The following is a 13,847-nucleotide window of genomic DNA, read 5'->3' on the forward strand; positions in this document are numbered from 1 at the left end:
TAGGAATATATGTGTCCATTTTAGGTTTAGATATAGGGAACTATATCTAAAGCAAAGGGTGATTACACCACCTTGCCCCAGCTGTCGTGCAGCCAGTTGTGTCTGTTTAGATGGCCAGCCAGGGGTGGCATAATACATGCTTCAGCCCCTGGTAGGCCCTGGGTACTCTGATGCCCTGGATACCTAAGGTATACTGTACAGGGACTGATAAGGTGGCCCAGTACCAATTGGTAAATGCACCTAGGGTACATGGTTGTTAATTTAGAGAGAGAACAGTTAGGCTGTGGGTCTGATTAGCAGGCCCACAGCCAGGGAAAGTCGTGACCAGTGAAGCAAAAAGCAAAAATCTGGGGTGGCCATGGGATTGCAGACCCCACTCTCCTACAGTAGGCCATAGCACATTAACGAATGTACTCCATCCAAGTGTGCAAGCCTGCACACATCTGCTTGCATGGCTTTCTTCGGAAAAAGGCCTGGCCTGCAGAGCTGCATCTTAGACACTGCTTACAGCAGCTTCTATGATAACTCCGGTGTGAAGTTCCTCTCACCAAATTCAAAATGGACGCTGTTTAAATAATAAAACACCAGCCTTATCTCTTACTGCTAGAGATGCATAATAACATCTTTAGTTAGTCTGGGGGAAAAGAGTTGTCTCCTACGAGCACATAATAAAGCAAGGACATCGCATTCTTGTATGTGTGTCTCTGGAACTAACAGTACAGACTGCAGAACAACTATGTCTGCAAAAAATAAATATGTGTGTGATATTTTCTCAATGTTAGTAAAAAAACATGTTCAAACCACTGTCTTAAAAAGATGGTAATACAAATGGGGAGAATTAATGTAAAAAGCCTAGCGTTTCATATAAACACTTCAACAGCACAAGCAGACTCAAAGCTCATAAAGAATGCCAATTACAAAACCACGTATTCTACAAAAAAAGGAGAAAAACAAAAACATTGCAAATTCATGAGTCTAAGAGGCATCCGTAATGTAGGACCGCATCTCCCAAGTGTCCATAACATCTTTGTCCAGAGTGTCCTTGGGGCCCAGGAAGGAATCAGCATCCACAGACAACACATCAAAAGAGGCCTGAAGAGCAAGATCCAAGTGACGGAGATAGTCCTCACCAGCCCATTCAGCAGATGCCAAAGGTGACAGTACCAGTAGTGCAGCATCAGAAGAGTGTCCAGCTTCCAGGATACCTGAAGTCGAAGGAGCACTTGGCATTGGCGAAGGCAGCTCCTAATAGGAATCTTGCAGCAAAGGAAGCAGCATCATTTGACAACACAGCTGATGCAACTGCAAAGGATGCACAACCAAATTTATATCTGGAGACTGCGACAACTGCATAGCATGGCATAAGTTAAGTTCACACTCTAATGAGCACCATAGACAGTGAAACACAGGATGCACTCTCTGAAACCATTCAGGCCGGAAGGACAGATTCCAATGGTCGTTCAGTTCCCGTAATATTGACTCTCCAAAATACTGTATCAGGCGTTTACGACACAGAATGACATGTAGTAGTCCCATTTCTATTGTAAGAACCCCATCTTTTTAAAACAACAAGGCTTTCAGTCTGCTTAATTGGTCAAAGCGTATTTTAGCTACAAAGACTTTGGGCCACAAAGTAACTTCCCCACTAGAATGTGAAGGAGAGGTGTGGCGCCGCGGCCAGGGCGACTGACGCTGGAATCTGGGGATCATGGTTCGATCCCCGGCTCCGGGGGCAGGTTAGCCCAGCACCATGTGACTCTGGGCAATAGCTTGCTTAATCTTCACGACGGCCCCCAGCGCCTAGAGACCCTTACGGGTGATTGTGCGCTTTACAAATGTGGATTATTATTATTATAAGGAGGATATAAAATATGCATACAGCAAGGCACAATTTTGGAAACAGTGACCACATAAGGGACACCTGCTTTCCTCCCAAAAAAACTTTGATCATTCAAAATGAAATAGCTCCCATTAGAAAGCAAGACAAATGCAGTCTTGATCAATTGTATGGGAACACCGTTCAAATAACACGCTAAATTAGCCTCAGATGCATGAAGGGTCATTTCTTTGCAGACTAAGGAGTGACCCAAGGAAATTCCACACTCATGTATACTGAGAAAAGCCTCTTAGTTCTTGTGTCTGCATCTGTACGGAAAATGACTAAACCAAGCTTTGTGTAAAGAAATGTGCACTTATCTCCTCATATCGACCTACTTGAAAATGCCTACGACATGATATGAAATGAAACGCTGAAAAGATGGCAACTTCTCTAAACATTCAATATTAAGCATAGTGTAGGTGGCTTCTTTTTTAGCCAATATTTTTGCATGTGTGTCAAAGTTTAAGGCAAAAAAGAACTCAGTTGCATATAAATAATTCAATGGCACTCTATTTGATCTTAAAACTGGCAAAGTCCAACTCAATTGCAAAATCGATCTTAACTGACGCTGGCAATGTTGAAGCATAGACATGTTATTTTGTATGATATCGAATACAGATCGAATATTATTCACTGAATAAATAACAATATTACAAAGTGCTCATCCCACTATCAACAACAGCTAAAAGCGTTTTCCAAATTTTCCTTGTCAATTTGTTTCAAACGTTCAGCAACTTCCTGTTGCTGAATTTTCCAAGTTTTACTGTAACTGGCATATATAAAACATTTAGAACGAGGAGATCTGGGACCCAACAGAAAATCCTGCAAATCCATATTATTTGAAAGGAGGGATAAGTGGTGTTTAACTGCTGGTAATGTTGAATGTTCTAACAACTGCTGCCACAACTTCCCTACGCTACGGTCTGGCCTTAAACCCTGTGGAAGAGTAAAAATTAAAAAAGAGAGAGAATTACATCCATTGGTATCAACTAGCCACAATAACCATCCACATGAACCAAAAGGTGAAGAATTTTATGGTCCATTCAGCACCATTTCATTAAGGTGTTCTTCTGTGAAATTTACAGTGTTGCCACTTATCAAACCTCGCAATAGGTGGAATGCTTACTGCATTTAAATGCTTAGTATTGCCAAACCCAAGACATGTAGTATGTTGAGCTGTTTTGTTTAGTAAGATCATTTGCCGAGGGATCAGACATGACCTAAACAAAGCGTCAGTGCCTTGGGCCTGTCAAGAATGTGTTCCCCAAATAGACTTGAGCTCAATATATTTTTTTCAATACTCATAACCCTGTAGAGAGAGTTGGGAAATATATGAACTCGAAAAAATCAGCTTTGTTTGTGTGAGCATGTTTTTCTTAGGTGGGGAAGGTGGAAGGTGAAAAAATATGAAACTGGGTCTGTAGGGAAATGACAGAAACAATAAGGAAACTGTAACATCCAATAAATAATGATGACTACGTAGTTGCTTTGTCAGGATGTATATTTATTCTTGGTTGGTTGATAGGCTTTATTTCGATATAAAAATATCATAAAAGCAGTACAATAAATATAAAACATAGCAATTGTAACAATTATTTCTATATACACAAGAGGGATGGGCGAGGAAAAGATGTTAAAAACAGTTAAAAGGAGAATTAAATTGACAATGAAAGCCTTCTTGCACGAATCAACCATGACCACTTTAAAAATTTTGACACAGCACAAACAATCAAAGTCGATGTGTCAGACATTAAGATGCGTAACGCCACTTTGTGTTGACGGGTGCCTAAGAGTCTACATAAAGGCTTAAGCCATCGCCTCCTGGGTGCACAGTAGTCCGAACATTCGAAAAGAATGTGGGCTACCGACTCTATGCGTGTAGGGCAGCGGGCGCAAAAAGGGGAAAACTGGTAGGAGGATTTCCAACGGGCAACAAATTCACCTACTGGTAGAGTCCCCACTCTGAACTTAAAATACAGGGCACGGTCAAAAGGGATTGAGATCATGTCTAAGTATGGTTCATATACCACCACATCTTTGATCCTCACGAAGGCTACGGTGGAGTTGCAATGGCTTGGATCTGAGAGTAGTTTGGAAGAGACCCAATTCCAGTATAATTTCTTGATTGTAGCTTTTGGTGGTGCAGTTCTCGATGCCTAAGAGTCGCCAAGACCTAACTCCAATAGAAGCAATTTTACATCCCTCAACCATTTAATCCTGGACCAGCCTTCCATGGCCATTACCTCTGATAACGCTTCTGCATAGGAGGCTAGTTCGGGCACCCGCCACAACCGAGCCCAAAGAAGCAGGGGGCGGAGTTGGGCATGGTCCTTGATCGATTTGCAGCCTAGATCAAGAAGCACTGGAACAGTAGGAGTACTCATCGGGAGAGCCATTAGGTCTTTCAAAAATGTGGTCTCTGATTTGGCCAGTACATCTAGGTTGCAGGTGCCCCACAATTCCGCCCCGTAAAGGGCGGCACTAACCCCTCTAGCTTTATAAATCTCCACTACTGGGGCTATAGGTTTGTTTGTGGAGGAGCGTTGTTCCTTAAGTAGTACTCCACCCACCCTTTTGTGACCAAGGAGCATTTTTTGGATGCGGGAGTTCCAGCTAAATGAATCGTTAAGGCGGATACCGAGATAATCAAACTCAGACACCCTCTCGAATGGGACAGAATTCAAATTTGGAGGTCGCCCACGTTTTTTAGGGGGATTCATAATCAAATATTTAGTTTTATCTGTGTTTATTACCAATCCCCTCTGTGAGCAAAAATCCTGGAAACTGTTCAGAAGAATCTGAAGACCCATGGGGGACTTTGAAATAAGGAGGGTGTCGTCTGCAAAGAGCAGTGTGGGAATCCGTTTGCCCGCCAGGGAGGGCGCGTCAGAAGGGTTTCTTAACAGGTGCTCAACCACTCCGTTCACATAGAGAGAGGACAGAGTGGGGGCTAGCACGCATCCCTGACAGACACCCCTTCCCACTGGAATCCTATCGTTTTTTTTGCCGTTTGTGCCCCAACGTACCTGCGCAAAATTACCAGTATGTAGTTTCACAAGGAGGGATAAAATATAAGGAGGCATCCCCAGTTCAGACAGAACCTTCCACAGCTCCTCCCTTGGTACTAGGTCAAAGGCAGTCTTCGGGTCTATAAAGGCCAAATAGAGACTGCCTTTGCCCAGTACCACCACCTTCCAATACAAGAGAGCCAGTCTGAAGGCCTGTTCTATAGTCCCAGTTCCAGAGCGAAAACCAGCTTGGAGGTCCGAAAGGATCTTGTTTTCGTCCACCCACTGGAGGACCCTTCCCAAAATTGCCTTCCCGGCCACTTTTTGGGCGGAGTCAATGAGACTTATTGGCCTGTAATTGGCTGGGTTGTCCCGACACCCCTTTTTAAATATCGGGACAACCTCCGCCCCCTTCCATGATTTTGGTACAGGCGCACCTTCAGTAATGGCGTTAAGCAGTGATGAGGTCAGCTTCCCCCACTGCTTGGGGTTAGCCCGTAACAAGTCACCCGGTAACCCATCGGGCCCTGCTGCTTTTAGAGGCACCAATGGTTTGATTACACTTTCCAGCTCTCTGGCAGTAAAGGGAACACCCTCAAAACCCCCTAAAGGATTAGCTATGTAGAAGGTGGAATTAGATGCTACCGCAATAGGGGTATAGAGGGAGGAGAAATGGTCGAACCACTTCTGGGCGGGAATATTACACGTCAGCAAGGTGCTATCTGGCCTTTCCCTAGTTCTAATAAGGTTCCAGAAGCTTCTGGCGCCCTTGCCCATACTTGCTTCTATGAGATTCGCCCAGAACCTGTCATCCCACTCTCTATTTGCTACAGAAATGGTCTTTGAGTACTCTTTCCTGGCCAGTCTAATTGCAGCCTGGGATTTGCTTTTAACAGCACTGATTAGGGCATTTTTCTTCCCCCTACATTTTTGGGTGTACCAGCCTGACGGTTTGGGCAGGTTCCTACTCTTGCCAATACGTGGAGGTTTGTTTGGGAGAATGAAAAGATCACTCAGAGCCTTGGTTAAGTCACAAAAAAGCGCTGTGACTTCCCCAGACTGATGGGTCATTGCATCCAGTTTGGACTGGGCTGTATCTAGAAGGGCCCCAATTGCTACGGTTTTCTCTTCATCTAAGCTAAGCTTGCTCCATTTCAAGCGTCTGCCGCAGTTGGAAGGGTGTACTTCCTGAGATGCAGGCGCTGAAAAAGATGTAAGGGCCCCCTGGTTCCCACTCCACAAGGGAAAAAATACAAGAGAGAGTGGATTGTGGTCACTCTCAACTGAAGGGAGAACCTCCATATCCTGTAGGAAAGTCCAAAGTTTTGAGTCAAGAAGGATATAATCAATCCTGGACGTATGATTTGTCCTGTTATAAGTGTGGGCTCCAGAAGGATCCGACTTCGATCTTCCGTTAACAGCCCTGAGACCAAATTCCAAATTTAAAGAGTTAATTTGGATCACCACTTGAGACCATCTCCTGATAGGAGGTATAGTGAGGACTGGAATCCCTCTCCTAATGTCTTCCTCGGCGGTTCCCAAAGTGTCCTCCAACCCAAGGGGCTCGCTTGACAATATAGGTCCCCTGCGACCATGACTTGAGAACTAGTGGGACGCTGCCTGAGCAGAGACTCCAGCACTGATACTATAGGCGAGTGTAAGCCTCCCTTCGTACCCCTGGCATAGATATTATAGATGTCCAAGATCAGCCCTCTCCTCGGTCCCCTCATTGAGATATTCAGTAGATCTGGTGAATTTCACACATGCTGAGTAACCTGACAGCCAAGTGAGATGGCAACCCATATAAGGAGACCTCCTGAGGGGCGACCCTTCCCCGAAAGGGGGGACACTGCTGGTACAAAAAAGGATGAATAACCTACCTTGTGGCAAGGCTCCCTACTCCAGGTTTCTTGGAAAATACAAATGGAGTAGCCTTCCACAAGGGTGTTCCAATCGGGTAGGGCCAACTTACTCAGAATACCTGCAATGTTCCAGCTGAGAATCCTTAGATCAGGATCCGTCACAGCGGGCTCGTCGCGGGATTCCGGGCCAGATGCTTCCTCCCTCTCGGTGGCTGGCCAAAATGCACTATCTCCTTGTTGAATCCCAACAGCCCGGTTTGGAACCTCTGTTGGAGGGCTGCCTGCAACGATTGTTAATGCCGGGCTAACAATGCCAGAGCCTGAATCATAAGGCATCAACGGGGGAACCACCCCAGAGATGTTGTTTCAATATCCTGGCTTCCTTCCAAAAGTACCAGGCCAGGGTACTGACTGATAGGGCAAAGGGACGAGGTGATTCTCACGGGGGATAAAGTTGTAATTCCATCTTCCTCCCGAGTGAGTGCCACATGGATTGCCTACAGGTCTCGGGTAGAAGTAGGTCAAATCTACTACCCCTATGCCCGCAACGCCAAAGCCCGCATTTTGGTTACAAATTATTTGAGCAGCCCTAACATCCTTAAAGTTAACCACCACACAGTCACCCTCAAAGTGCTTATGCCCATATCCTACCCACCCTACCCTTCTAACGCCAAGGATCAAACCATCAACATCCCAGGGAAGGGGTCTATTTGTCCTTAGCCAATGCATGGATTTGTTTTTTAGCATTTGGTAGGATTCATGCTGATCAGCCTTCAACGGTGGTACATTGATTAAGATGGCAACATATGGCTGACAGTCTGGTGGTAAGTCCATGGGCGGTGCTCTAGGGACCTCTTTAGGGGGGAGCACATCAGACAGGGCACCAGGAGGAGGAATGGAACTGATTCTCCTGGGTTGTACTGTCTCAAGATTTTTACTAGTGCCAGGGTTTCTGGTATTGACATGGCCATTTTTGCCAAGAGCCTCCGGGCGCACAAGCTTTTTAACAGGAACACTAGTGGCCTTTTTGGTATTTGGATGGTCTATAGCACTCAAATGGCTCATTGGGGCCAGTCCAGAGTTCCGAGTGCCCCTGTTTATGGCCGCATCAAGTACAACGTGTGCGTTTGCTGCTACTACCCCTTTGGCCACTCCAGGATCAGTAGGTAGGACCTGAGGGGATATGGGGGTCACCTGAACGACAGAATCCCCCCTGGGTCAGCCTCCCTAATTCTAGAGTGTAGCTTGATGAGGGATTTTGTAGAGTAGAAGTTGTCCAGGGTTGCCTGCTCAAACCTGTCCAACCGCTCTGCCAATCCTTTTACTCTCTCTAAGACCGGGATCAACAAGGATTTTAACATTTTCTCTATAGAGGCAATCGTGAGAATCTCATGGGTTCGGGATTCGGCAGAGTCTATAGGCAGATCATCACCAGGGTTTTTTGATGTAGCACCAGAGGATGCACCCACCGTGACCTCCGGAAAGCTGCTTACACCCGGCCCTGCTACCTTATGGATCGCATCCTCCCTGATACCAAGTCTCCTATTTTTTTATAGGGTTTGGGACAACAGCTTTTGCGCGGAGTAGAGATCCTTTTCCTTTTGACAAGGGAAGGTCTGTTCGCTGCCGGAAAAACCGGAGCTGGTAGAGGAAGCGGAGCCCCCTGACTAGGAGGAGTATTAAGAGGGGCCGTGGGGACAGGGACGTTGCTAGGCTGCCAAACCAGGGCATCAACTTCTATAAGTGGGGCTAAATCTGTCATACTCTCCAGCCTGAGAAAGCGTGTAATCCCCGTGCACTCAAATATGTAGCACAATTTTTTAGAAAACTAGAGCCTGGTAAGTTTGGCGCTACAGACGTCGCACGTAGTCAGTCGTGCCTTTCAAAATGGAGAGAAATGTTGTGAGTAGCGGCGGCTACCCACCAGTCTGTGCGCTCAATAAACGTTGAAACACTGGAGTTTCTTCAACTGAATAAAGTTTATTCAAACATGATCTTGTGATTTTTCAAAAATCAATTCTTATTTGAAAAATTTCATGAATTCTTTTCATCTGATCATAATGTTCATCTTATAATCCAAGTTACGACATGCTTGCAGTTATTTACATCCACCCAATGCATTTCGGGTCATAAGAATAGGACCCTTCGTCAGGGGTCTGAAAATAAGGGTCAAAACAGGACCAAATTAGTTACTCCACACACATAATAAGTTTCTCAACATTTGCATTACTCATTCACCATGCCAATACGCAATTGTCTGTGGGCTGCATGCGGGATGGGGAACTTGTGATGGATGGAACACCAATTTGTTGGCTATACGACGTAACGTGCCTGAACCCTGTGCATTATTAATGTATTTTCGATGGAAGCTCACTACCCAGTATTACACCAAAGGTTGTACGACATGGAACCAAAATAGAATATTACTCGCAAACAGAAGGTTGGACAAAGTGGAAACCATTACAAACAAACACTCACGTTAGTGCCGCAACATGCTGGATCTTAAAAATTCTCGAGTAGTTGACCCGTGAATATGTCGCGCTGTGATTAGTACAGAGGTTAGTCACGTGTTGCATTCTAGTGAACCAATGGGCAGGTGGTATGTCGGTGAATTAATTATAAAGAAACAAAGAATTCAAAGAGTCAATTCTCTTTAAGAAACTCGAGAAGTGTAAAAAAGACATGGAAACATTTGCTACTGATAAAGTTTACCCCTATACCAGTGATTCCTTTGTCCCTACGGTTTACAATACTAAGGGCCACAAAGAAGGATCAACTTATGGTACTTCCAGCTCAGGTGAAGGGTCTAGTGATTCAGACTCATCAAGCCTAGGGAGCAATACCAACAACAAAGGTCGCGGGAGAGGCAACCGCAGAAACTGGAGAGGACCTAGTCAGAACTACAACCAACCTCAGTTCCCACCATGGTGGCAACCGAATCCTTGGTCACAAGGAGATCCCTTTCCTCAACAAATGATGCCTTTTGGTCCCCAACAGTTCTACCCTGATTTTAACTCCCAGTCTTTTTTAGGGTATGGCAGGGGGAGACAGAGGGGAAGGAGGAGAGGACAACAGCAGAACCAGGTGCAGTGGAACCTCGTGCCACAGACGATGGGTCTGAGGAGTGGGAAGCAAATCCCCCAGGATCAAACAATGGCGACAACATCAGGGACGGCCTCGTGATAAACCTAAGCTCACGGACACTTTCCGAGATGGACCTGAAAATGCTAAACAGAGGATTAGGCTTTGTGGCCACCAATACTGGTGACCCCTTCCAGACTCACATCGAGATGGGCAAATTTTTCAGAAAGATCCGCTTACACTTTCTCTTCGCCAAAAAGAATGAAGGTGAAATAGATCTAACTCCAGAAGAGCAGAACACAGGCCTGAAAAGGCCATCTAATTACAATCCGACAACTACAGGCCTTCCAGCGAAGGTAGTGGCCTTCGAAGAAGCAGTAGACATCGATATAAGGAATTTGTTTCAACATAGCCACAAGCCCTTTGTCAATTTTCCAAAAAAAGAGCAAGAGGCCCTAAGAAATCTAACTAAAGATGAGTCGGTGGTGATCAAACCTGCCGACAAAGGCGGAGCCATAGTTGTCCTTGATACCTCCACATATCGTGATGAGTGTATTCGACAACTCAACGATACTAAGTCATATCGGAAACTTGATGAAGACCCTACGGAAAGACTGTCTTTAGTCATCACACAATATGTGGAAGAAGCACTCTCAGAAGGGTGGATAACATCTAAAGAGGCATTATACCTACAAACGGCACATCCCGTAATGCCGTACTTTTATGTACTGCCTAAAGTACATAAACCCCAGAGACCACCACCGGGCCGCCCCATAATATCGGGCATTGGGTCACTGCTCGAACCCCTCTCCACTTTTGTGGATCATTTCTTAAGACCTATGGTCCGTGATATGCCAACGTACCTACAAGATACGAAGGACGTCTTGAGAATTCTACCTGATGTTGATTTCGACACGAACCTTGACCTCCTAGTATCCTTCGATGTAGAGTCTCTCTATACATCCATCCCACAAAGAGAGACCCTCGACGTGATAGAGACTCTACTATTAGCACGGGATCTGGACTCCATAACGCCGGTCTCTTTTATTATGACTCTGGCTAACTTAGCGATGACTGAAAATTACTTTCAATTCGAGGATTCTATCTTTTTACAGGTCTCAGGGACCAGTATGGGCAGCGTTTTTGCCCCGAGCCTGGCAAATCTTTATGTTCACAGGTTTGAAGAAGAATTCATCCTCACTGAGACTAATCCTTTTTTCAACTCTCTACGCCTATGGAAACGTTACATTGATGACGTTCTGGTCATCTGGCGAGGGACAACGGATGAGTTATTAATCTTCCATAGCTGGTTGAACAGTAGAAATGATTTTCTACGTTTCACTGTAGAACACAGCAAATTCCATCTTGCCTTTTTGGACCTCAAGATAAATGTCACCCCTACTGGTCTTGAATCAGAGCTTTATCGTAAACCGATGGCGAGGAACTCTCTGTTAAGCTATGAGAGTTGTCACCCCAAAGCCCTGAGAGATAACTTGCCCTACGGGCAATTTCTAAGAATACAGAGGAATTGCTCGACAAAGGAAAGTTTTTGTGACCATGCTCAGAAATTGGAGAGCAACTTGATTGAGAAAAAATACCCCAAGCACCTGATACGCAGGTCAAAGAAGAGGGCGTTTAATAATAATCGCGAGAGTTTGTTGGAACCACCGGTACCTAAAACAAAAGAAGCTCACATCACCTGTGTTAACACCTTTGGCACCCGCTCTAATAAAATCCAGAAGATCATCAAAAAACATTGGGGAATTCTGAATACGGGCAATGACACTCTGCCCCCACCACTGTTCGCATTTAAAAGGGGAAAAAACCTGAAAGATCAACTGATTCATACTAGACCACGATCAGCAATCCCCAGGGCAGTAGGTACCCTCTGGGACATGCCAGCTGTCACAGGCCATCATCCCTGTGGGAACTGTGCTGCATGCCCCCAAACTGCTAAATCAACAACCATCGACATAGGGAGTGGGCGTTCCTGGGAACAAAGGCGCTTTACTAATTGTAACAGCCAATATGTCATCTACTTAATAGTCTGCCCCTGTGACTCCAAGTACGTGGGTATGACCACAAGAAAAGTCAAGACACGCATTTCTGAACACAAAAGTACGATCAGATGTCGGAAACAATCCACGAAAATGACTAACCATTTTCTGGAGGTCGGACATGGCCCAAATGACTTTAGATGGACGGTAATCGAACAACCTCTGATACCAAGCCATGTAACAGATCTCAACAAGTTTCTGTTTAAGAAAGAGCAAAAATGGGTGTATACCTTTAATTCTGATAAGGAGGGACTGAATGATGACATCCCATGGATGTCCCTCTGAATACATTTTTCTTGATCTCACCTAAACTTGACAGATCTTTTGGTACAATATCATCTCTGTTCCTACCCATAGTGATGATACTGTATGGGAACCTACCCCGACAGAGATGTCAGAGGGTTTGGATGTAGTTCTGACTAGAGATATATATATATATATATATATATATATATATATATATATGAAATAATCCATCACAACGTGAGGTACCTATGAACTGACAAAACGTCTGGTGTCTGATATATAGGATTTCTACATACTGTTAGATCCTGACATATGGGAGCTTTCTTCCCAGGATCAATGTCATGAGGGTGTATATACACCCATAATAAAATCCTCAGTAGTTTTCCAACATTTTTTCAAACATTTTTGTCACGTGCGGGCAGGATTAGCTACAGATAAATTTATGATAAATTCATTATCAATACATTGTGAGGAGACTGCAGTACATACTTTTTCGAGTATACATGACATCCCATGGATCCCATGACATCCCATATACACTCAGGTAATTACTAGGATGTAAGTAGGTGCAAGATTTATTCCAATTTCGGGGTCATTAGTGAAAACAAGTAGTTAACATCCTCCGCTCTATAAATATATGGCCAGGATAATATCCAAGTATTAATATTTTGGACTACGGAAATAATCCGAAAAACGGTCGAACTAGTAATTCGAACTACGTGTCCCACAACACCATCAGTCACGTGACACTGCAAGACGCACGCTACCAGGAAGTAAATACTGTGGCGTCTTACGCGTCCGGCACCTCCCCAAACAGCCAGAGGGACGCTGGAAGTACCGACGGACAGGTAGGAGAACGAGTCTTTGCCTGCCTGCCCGTTTGTTATGATATACGTTACAAGTCATCCCTCAACGCGCGTTCATTTATCTAAATGCTGTGGACGCTTGTGATGTCGAATGACTGTTTCCAAACGATAAATGCCATATATCACGAGAGCGATTTAACCAGTGAAACTAAATAGCTAACAACCTCCTCTTTTTAGATTTATGGCCAGGATAATATCTAAAGCATTACCATTTTGGACTACGAAATTAGTCCGTAAAACGGCCGAGTCTTTGCCTGCCTGCCCGTGTGACGTGTTATGTTTTACAAGTCATCCCTCAACGCACGTTCATGTATACAAATGCAGTGGACGCTTGTGATGTAGAATGACTGTCTTCAAAACGATAAAATGCTAGACACTACGAGAGCGATTTAAGATGTCTCGCTTTCCAAAAACAGTCTTCTGTTTGTAAAAATGTTTGCAAATCGTGAGATTATTTTACAAGTGCAATCAGCATAGGACTTAACTAAATTAAAACACTCCACACTGAACCCCAGAGACACAAGGAGAATACTTGTGTCGTAAAAACTGTTTTCCTCGACATGCTAAAAAAACGTTGCCTTGACCTTGAATACATGAAATTCATTTTATGGTCCGCAAACCACAGAAACACCAGAGATAGAAGTGATTGTGTTGTGAAGTCAGCAGTGGCTGACATGTCATTGTTCGTCTTTCTTCCCCTTTAGAGTGGTGCTTCAACTACCTGCGCTATCTGCTAGGTGAGGTCAGGCCTTACTCTCCTGCATTGATTGGTAAGTGAGAGAACAGAGATCGCTATGAGGTATCTAGTGGAAGAGGTGTGGCGCCGCGGCCAGGGCGACTGACGCTGG

General features: G+C 44.7%; 1 long non-coding RNA gene across 1 annotated transcript in view; it reads right to left on the bottom strand.

Moving 5' to 3' along the window:
* The window catches only part of LOC144771532 (uncharacterized), a 272,356-nt gene that overhangs the window by 242,457 nt on the left and 16,052 nt on the right, over positions 1-13,847 (bottom strand). The window lies entirely within an intron of this gene.

Source organism: Lissotriton helveticus, chromosome 8 (genome assembly GCF_964261635.1).
Source record: "Lissotriton helveticus chromosome 8, aLisHel1.1, whole genome shotgun sequence".
In the NCBI taxonomy this organism is placed as follows: domain Eukaryota; kingdom Metazoa; phylum Chordata; class Amphibia; order Caudata; family Salamandridae; genus Lissotriton; species Lissotriton helveticus.